This window comes from Podarcis cretensis, assembly GCF_951804945.1.
Source record: "Podarcis cretensis genome assembly, chromosome: 15".
In the NCBI taxonomy this organism is placed as follows: Eukaryota; Metazoa; Chordata; class Lepidosauria; order Squamata; family Lacertidae; genus Podarcis; species Podarcis cretensis.
The window spans coordinates 2,748,366-2,757,061 of NC_137185.1; the positions used below are offsets into that span (position 1 = coordinate 2,748,366).

Sequence of the window (8,696 nt, forward strand, 5' to 3'; positions counted from 1 at the left end):
CCGGGGGCTGGAAAAACACGAGAGAACAATCATTCTCAGGCTTGAAGGAAAGGGTGGAGGTTTGGAAGGTTGGAAGGGACCCTAAGGCTCATGTAGTCCAAACTCCTGCAATACAGGAATAAATTAGGAGAGTACAGTAATTTATTTTATTTATATCCAGCCTTTCTCCTAGTGCAGGACCCAAGGAAACTCCCAGAATTAAACAGGGATAACTCAAAGCACACAAATATATTTTTTTTAAGCCACCAATTAAATAAGTAACCCTATGAAAAACGGTGCTGAAGGGGGCATCAGGCAACTCTCTGGGGAACTCGCAATCTCAAGATAGACTGCTGGAATATGGAAGTTCCACTCAGCAGGCATGGTTAAAAGTCGCTGATGGCTCCAACTCAGTCAATTTATACTGGCAAAAGCCGACATCTCAGCTTCCATTTCTGGGAGAGAAGTGCGCAGAGCATAGCTGCGCACTGAAGGAGAGCCACTAGCGGCAGCCGTTTGCTCGGCAGCGTCCAGCCAGGCGGAGACGCAGAGCCCTTCTTTTGCAAAGTCATTCATTTGTACCTTTTTGGTTGCTCTGTTTTGTTCTGACTGTGCAAACTGCTGGTGTGTCTCAGGCGGGGAAACCACACTGATGGGAACTTTGCTGCTTGCGAAGCCATCTACACCCTCCAAGAGGCTCTGTCTCGACCCGATACATAATCCTCTAACAGCAGCTTTCTCATACGTGGTGCTTTTCAGATGTTTTGGACTTGCAACTCCCGTCAACGCCAGGAGCTCTGGGTAAAACATCTGGCCAGGATGGATGGGAATTGCCAGTCAACACCACCAAGAGGGCACCAGGTTGAGGAAGGTGGCTCTGATTCAATGATGGGGAGCCTGTGGCTTTCCAGACGTTGTCGGACTCCAACTCCCAGCAGCCAGCACGGCCAGGGATGATGGGAGTTGTAGTGCGGCAACATTTGCAGCACTGCCAACATCTCCCCAGTCTGGATTTGAGAAATCTGGCATGGAACTTCGCACCCGAAACTCTCCAAAATCTACGTTAGTTGTTTTTGGGTTTTTTACATTTTAAATCACCCTTTGGTCCTTGGATGGGCGGCAGTATAAAAGTTTAATAAATATAAAATGAAACAATAATAATAATAAAAAAAAATAAAATGATGTGATTTCTGTTCGGGGAAGGGAGAAAGGCATAAGAAGCAAAGTAATTCACAACTTTTTTTTTGCAAATGAGAAGTAAGGGCGTTTTGAGTAACCATTTCCTTCCTTCTCCATCCAATTTGTTGAAATTCAGGGATTCCCGCCCACCCGCCCCTGGTACCAGCTGCGTGCAGGAACATCCTCTTGGCATGTCTGCTGCCGCTGCCGCTTTAAATACAATAGAATCATAGAACTGCGGCGTTAGAAGGGACCCCAAGGATCATCTAGTCCCGCCCCCGGCAATGCAGGAATACGCAGCTGTTCCAAACAGGGATTGAACCTAAAACCTTTGCATTATGAGCACCACGCTCTCACCAACTGAGCTCTCCAGACTGGCATATTCATGGACACACACCCTCTCCTCTCGCCAACCCCTCTGGCAGCTTCCCATGGCTCACTCTACACACAGCAAAGTGTGGGGATTCAAACCAGGGTCTCCCAAGGTCCTAGTCTGACACGCTAACCACTACACCACTCTGCCTCTCCACTGGCGCCTATGCAGCTCAGGGCCAAGTTACATGCAAGACCACACCAGCATGGCGTAGTGGTCTGAGCTCCTTGCAAGGGGGAAGATGGGCTATAAATGCAATAAATTAATAAAAATGAAGCAAGGCAGACCTGTTTAGGTAAGTTTTAAATGTCTGATGTTTTATTGTGTTTTTAATATTCTGTTGGGAGCCACACAGAATGGCTGGGGAAACCCAGCCAGATGGGCAGGGTATAGATAAATAAATAATAATAATAATAATAATAATAATAATAATAATAATAATATAATTATATTATAATATAATATAATATTATTAACAACCCCTTCCCTTTACACCCCGTTCACCCCTTCCCTATTTCTCCATAGACTCCCCAAAGCCCTCCCCTCCCGACTCCCTTTTACTAAACCACTGTGTGAAGGGCCTCTCCTGAACTGTCCTTTCCCCACGCTGCAGTGTGTGATGACACGTTACGTTTTAATGTATATTGAAAGATATAGAGATCAGCAGAGATATACCTTACAGTTCCAGTCCACAGGCCTGTTTGCCAGCAGCAGTGCCCAGCTGGAAGCCCCCAAGCGAGGCATCAGCTTTCCCTGGCTCTTTGCTTCAACAGCTGGTGTTTAGCAGATAGACTGTGCCTGGATATGGAGGCTTCATGGAGCTACCACGGCTAGCAGCAGTTTGATAGGGCTAGCCCGCTTCGCACACTCACATAAATCCTTAAAAAGAAATAAATCTGGCAGTAGCCCTCGCGGCCTCTTTCCCTTCCCTTCTCTCATTCTTTTTTATCACCACACCAAACAGCAAAGGTCTCTCTGAAGGCTGTTTACAGCACAACACCAAACTGGAATCAGGGCAGCCAATAAAATCTGCAGCGAGCGCAACCTTTTCATGGCACCGCGGGGAAACGCCGGCACTAGCACAGAGTCAGGGAGGCAGGAACGAAGGACAACTTTTGCCTGGCTTTAAAAAGACGCCAATTAAGAAGCAAACTGCTTTGGCATTGAATGGTCACCACCAGCCTTGTGAAAGTGGCAAGGTATCTAGCCCTCCTGATCGGCTTCTGCGCTTTTTTAAAATGTCCACTTAATCAACCTGGACATTTGCCCACTTAATCAACTGGCACCAAAGCATCCCACCTTCTTGCAGGTTGATGGACTTTTTGCCTTCTTTTAAATGCCCGCTTAATCAACTCAAACACTCGCCGACTTAATCAATGAGCTACACCCTGAATAGCTAACAATCTTCCCTTCGCCACTGCATGGCAAATGAACAGGCTGAATGATGCAGCCTTGTTAAATCACTCCAGCAGCAAGGGAGACCCCCAGCCGACAAGATCACCCTCTCATCACTGTGATCTTTGTGCTCCGAGCTGATCTTTCCAACAGTCCCTTCTGGAGAGTCGTGCGTGTGTGAGATCAGGTCATTGCAAAACTCTTCGGGGTGGGTTGAATCACTGACTCACACGCAAAAAAAGGGAGAGCGAAAGAGGCAAGCTCTCTGAATGCGGCAAATAAATCTCTCTCCCATGACTATGTCGGAGAGGGAATGGTGAGGCAAAAACGGGATCTCTCCGGTCTGCGGCTGGGGAGCGGCTCGCAGCAAGCGAAATCGTCCATCGATGACAGCCACATCCGGTGAAGCTGCAAACTGGCTCCTACAAGATAAAATGCCAAAGATCTCCTCAAGCCCAGGGACTTAAGAGAGCCGGCCCTATCATTAGACATAACCTTCACTTGGAGAGCCGGTGTGGGGCAGCGTTTAGGGTGTCGGGTTAGGACTTGGGGGGGGGGGGTCCATGGACTATGCAGAATAAGATAAATTAACAGGAAGGATTTGAAACCTGCGAGATCAGAGATTTTTAGAGGACTGAAGTAAATATATGAATTATTTGAAAAGTAATTGTGATGAACTGATTACGCTAGTAGGATTGCAAGAAGTTTTATGAGGTGGATTATTTGAAATATTACAAGAAAGACTAGGAAAAGAATTATTAGTTAAGGATAATATAGAAATTAAAAAATGCAGAATAAGTGATTAAGAACGGAAAATCATCAGAGGCGTTGACGGAATTCTAAAATATTGTATAAAGTGAGAAGATACGTTGTATGACTGTTGGAACTGATATATTATAAAATCAATAAAAATGTATTTTTTTTTTAAAAAAAGGACTGGGTGGGTTCCAAATCCCCACTCGGCCTTTGCGAAGGTCACTGGGGGGGGGGGTGACTTTGGGCCACACCCCTCACAGGATCGTGGTGGGGGTGGGAATGAGGACGAACAGCGTTCCACCTCAAGCTCCATGGAGAAAAAGGGGGAGATATGGATGCCAAAGTCGTTGGCATCCGCCTGGCTTGAGAGACAATGGAGTGTGCCTTCGGGGGTGAAGTCAGATTGCTGTGCTAGCAGCAGTGAAGTGACCTCCCTGGGGTGCAAGTCTGGGCAGTGGGTCTGGGGGACCTGGGCTGGCCAGATGACAAGACCCACCCCCTCTCGGCCTCGCTGAAGTGGCCCAAAGGAAAGCAGAGCAAGACGTTTGGCACCCGTCCGGTTGCAGGAGTTTTGGGGTGTACAAGGCACCACCCAACTGTCTCAGGGACTCCACATTTGTGCTGGGTTTACAACAGGGGTCAGCAAGACCATGTGGGGAGCTGGACTATATTTTGAAAAAAACCCCCAAAAAACGAATTCCTATGCCCCACAAATAACCCAGAGATGCATTTTAAATAAAAGCACACGTTCTACTGATGTAAAAACACCAGGCAGGCCCTACAAATAAACCAGAGATGCATTTTAAATAAAGGGGCACATTCTACTCATGTAAAAACACACTAATTCCGCGAGCTGGATTAAGACGGCGATTGGGCCCCCGGGCCTTAGGTTGCCTACCCCTGGTTTACACTTTAACCTTTTCTTCTCCCGAAGAAACAGAGGTTTAGTATCAGTTTTCCTTCTCCTTAGACGGGCTCCCTTCCTAGGAGGAAGAGCCCCATCAGCCCCTCACTTACGCCTTCGTAACCGTTGGACCCACTTTTGCTCTCGTCCACTCGATCCATTCGTAAATACAGTGGTACCTCGGGTTACAGACGCTTCAGGTTACAGACTCCACTAATCCAGAAATATTACCTCAGGTTAAGAACTTTGCTTCAGGATGAGAACAGAAATTGCGTGGTGGCAGCAGGAGGCCCCATTAGCTAAAGTGGTGCTTCAGGTTAAGAACAGTTTCAGGTTAAGAACAGACCTCCAGAACGAATTAAGTTCTTAACCTGAGGTACCACTGTAAACACAAGGCAGATTCTGGACGGGGAGGATGGGTTTGCAGCAGGAGTCAGATGCAGGAAAGACTTTCTGAGTGGGACGGACTCCGTCCTGTGATTCCCTCCCCATGGGGGGTTGAGCTAGATGACCTCTGGGGTGCCTACAAGCTCTCCAGTCCCATGTTTCTATAACTTGTGCTCACTAAGCTAGACGGCTGCCTCCTTTATGTGCTGCGGAGGACACCGACCTGTCTCCAGTGTGGTAAAAATAAACCCCCTGCGTCTGTCCTGTCGACTTCTGTATCTGGGAATGGGAAGACTGGTTTGCCCTCTTTGCCCGTCTGCCTCTCAGTGGAGGGGTCTTTAATTTCCCACACTCGTCCGTGCAACATGCGCCATCTTCACACGTAAGCCGGGGATGCTGGGCCTCTCCCTTGGAGGTAAAAAAATATATATGTGGCCCTCCATACCTCTCTGCCCGGCCCTCAGGACTCGCCCTCAGGCCACACCCCCTGCAGAGCCACGCCCCCATGCCAGCCCTGTTTTGTGGCACCCTTGGGTGTTGGTTCTTGTCAGGGCTGGATTTAGGTTTGATGAGGGCCCTGAAGGGAACAGGGCCCTTTATATGTCCAGCTGTCCTTTTTCAACAACAAATTGTCGCTGTTTTTTTTGGGGGTTGAATATATGCTATACAGTAATTTCTGGATCTAATAGGTATCTAAAGCCATTTACACATAATAAAATATGTATTTTATCCATGTAATTGTCGAACTGAAGCACAATTAAGAACCAGTTATATTTTAGGGTGCAGGCTAGCAGGTGGGGCCCATTACTTACATCCTAGGAGCCTACACAACACAAAACGCTGTTGCTGTATGTAGGTTTTATTTTATTTGTATTTTATCTTATATTTTGGAAATGTACATCCAGTTTTTTCCCTTTAATTTTTTTGGGGGCCCCCAAGAGAGTGGGGCCCTAAGCTATAGCTTGTTTAACTTACACAGTGGTACCTCGGGTTAAATACTTAATTCGTTCTGGGGGTCCGTTCTTAACCTGAAACTGTTCTTAACCTGAAGCCCCACTTTAGCTAATGGGGCCTCCTGCTGCCACCGCGCCACCGGAGAACGATTTCTGTTCTCATCCTGAAGCAAAGTTCTTAACCCGAGGTACTATTTCTGGGTTAGCGGAGTCCGTAACCTGAAGCGTATGTAACTTGAAGCAAATGTAACCTGAGGTACCACTGTACGTAAATCTGGCACTGGTTCTTGTCCTCCCTCATTTCTTGCCTGGATGGAGGTTGGAGAGAAGGGTTTGCTTGTGTGGCTGCAGAAACAAGCCTCTTGTTGACAGAAAAAAGCCTTTAGCAAACGTGAGATCCCACGGAGAGAGCGCCTGTCTGATGTACAGTTTCAGTACCAAAGGGCATCTGTCACCACACCAAAGGCCCGATCCCGGCATCCATTACTCTCCCGTAACTGATATTTGATGATAGACTGCCTCTGGACTGAAAGCTCCACACAGTCCTTGCAGCTAACAGTCGTCGACAGGCTTCTCCTTCCTGCGCAGACTGAATAATAGAAACATTGAACTGTAGGGAAGGGATCCCAAAGGATTATCCAGCTTAACCCCTTGCAATGCAGGAATCCTAGCTAAAGGATCCCTGGCAGATGGCCTTCCAATCTCTGTTTAAAATCCTCCAGAGAAGGAGAGTCCACCACCTTCCAAGGCAGTCCATTCCTTTGTAAAACTGCTCCTACCATCAGGAAGTTCAGTTAATCAACACTCATACAATTAATCAACTCAAATTTTCTTAACACAGCCTTAATTTAAACTCACTGGAAATATCCTGAAAACTGACAGGACACGGGGCAGGGTGGGAAGCTGAGGACAACCAGTTTTTCCTGCCTCTCCCTTCAGATGCCTTGGCTCAGACATCTCTGCTTCATCACGTTATACGTATTGTTTTAATCATTATCAATATTTGCTTATAAAGCAGCAGCCTGATTATTTCTTATCCCCTATCTATTTGTTGTGAAACAGAAGCGATAAAAGAGCAAGTCACTCGGGGAGGTTCCGCTGAGTAAGAATTTTAAGGAATGTCAAGTAAATAAATGAAAGTATCTGAATATATTGGCTCTGAGCCTTTGGCTGCCAGCAAAAGCTTGGCGAAGTATATATGGATATTGGTTTTTCATTGCTGGCTTTTGTTTGTCTGTAAACCACCTTGGCATTTCTCTTTGAAATGAAAAATGATTGAATAATAATAATAATAATAATAATAATAATTTTCTGATTGGCAATTTTTAAAATGATGCAAGCATTCAGACCTTACAAGTCCCTTCCTCACGGCACAATAAGAATACTGTCTGCTACCACTTCCCATACACTCCCTCTTAAGATGCTGACTAAATGTCAAATTTGTGATCCAGCCTCAAGTCATGTTTCTCCGGCACTGAGCCAGGTCCCCCACCTTGCTCTGTTTCACTTGACATCCAGGCGGATGAAGAAGAGCTCTGCAGGACCCAAAACCTTGCTCACTATTTTGCAACAGGGATTTTTGTATTGTTTATGAGAGAGCCTGGGAAGGAAGCCCCACTGAAATCAAGAAGACGGGTTAGAATAGAAAACCCAAACGCACATTTATAAAAATTAAACAACAACACCACAGATCAGATCATTGCCATCTCTATCTTTTCAGCAAGCTTTTTAAGTAGGGTTTCTTATCCTGTTCCGGATCTGCTTTGGAGTTGAGATTTTGTGTGTGTGTGTTGGTCGACTGATCAATAGATAGGGAATTTAGGAAGCTTCCTTATACCAAATCAGACCATTGGTATTTCCTGCACTGACTGGCAGCAGCTCTTGAGGGTTTCAAGGCAAGGGAGTATCTCTCCCAGACCATCAAGGACTGAACCAGGGAACTTCCACATTCAAAGCAGAAGCTGTTAATAATAATAATAATTATATTTTTTTATTTATACCCCGCCTATCTGGCTGGGTTTCCCCAGCCACTCTGGGCGGCTTCCAACAAAACACCAAAATACAGTAACCTAGTAAACATTAAAAGCTTCCCTAAACAGGGCTGCCTTCAGATGTCTTCTAAAAGTTTGGTAGTTATTTTTCTCTTTGACATCTGGTGGGAGGGCGTTCCACAGGGCGGGCGCCACTACCGAGAATGAGCTACAGCTGTTCTCTTTAAGATAAAATAAGATCCCAAGCCTCATGTTTAAGGGGTGGTTTAAAGAGGAATATAGGAAGCTGCCTTTTAATGAGTCAGATATTGCACCATCTAGCTCAGCCTTTCCTACACGGACTGGCAGCGTTTTTCCAGGCGACATTCCTAGCCCCCCTTGGAGATACTAGGATACTGAGCTAGCGCCCTCTGATGCCTCATTGTGAATCATTTGGAAAGTGATTCATAAAGGACAATGGAAGTAAAATAAAATAAAACACAACCCTAGTCTCCAACGCTCACACCCCTTTTTGTTTTAAGACTCACAGTGTGTCTCTGAGGACGTGCAAAGTGCATTCGTCCCATTCTTAATCTTCCAAATCATCTACCCCGGAAGATTACACTTAAAAAAAGAAGAAGATAAGGATGAATGAGCGCCTCTGACTCACCCGCCGCGGCGCCCTCGACGACTCTCTCTTCTGGTTCGCGGCGAAAAGACTTCTTCTAAGTTTTGCAGGGCGTCGGGAAACATCGTGCGGCGCCTCGCTCGCGGCCTTACGGTAAAAGCGAGGAAGGGGC

General features: G+C 46.3%; 1 protein-coding gene across 6 annotated transcripts in view; it reads right to left on the reverse strand.

The window, feature by feature from the left end:
• Positions 1–8,632, reverse strand: part of LOC307204290 (uncharacterized protein) — a 28,999-nt gene extending 20,367 nt beyond the window's left edge. For all 6 annotated transcript variants that reach the window (XR_013833564.1, XR_013833566.1, XR_013833567.1 and 3 more), the window contains exon 1: positions 8,567–8,632. The gene's annotated coding sequence lies outside the window, so the exon portion shown is untranslated. The remainder of the gene's footprint in view (positions 1–8,566) is intronic.
• Between the last annotated feature and the right edge of the window lie 64 nt (positions 8,633–8,696).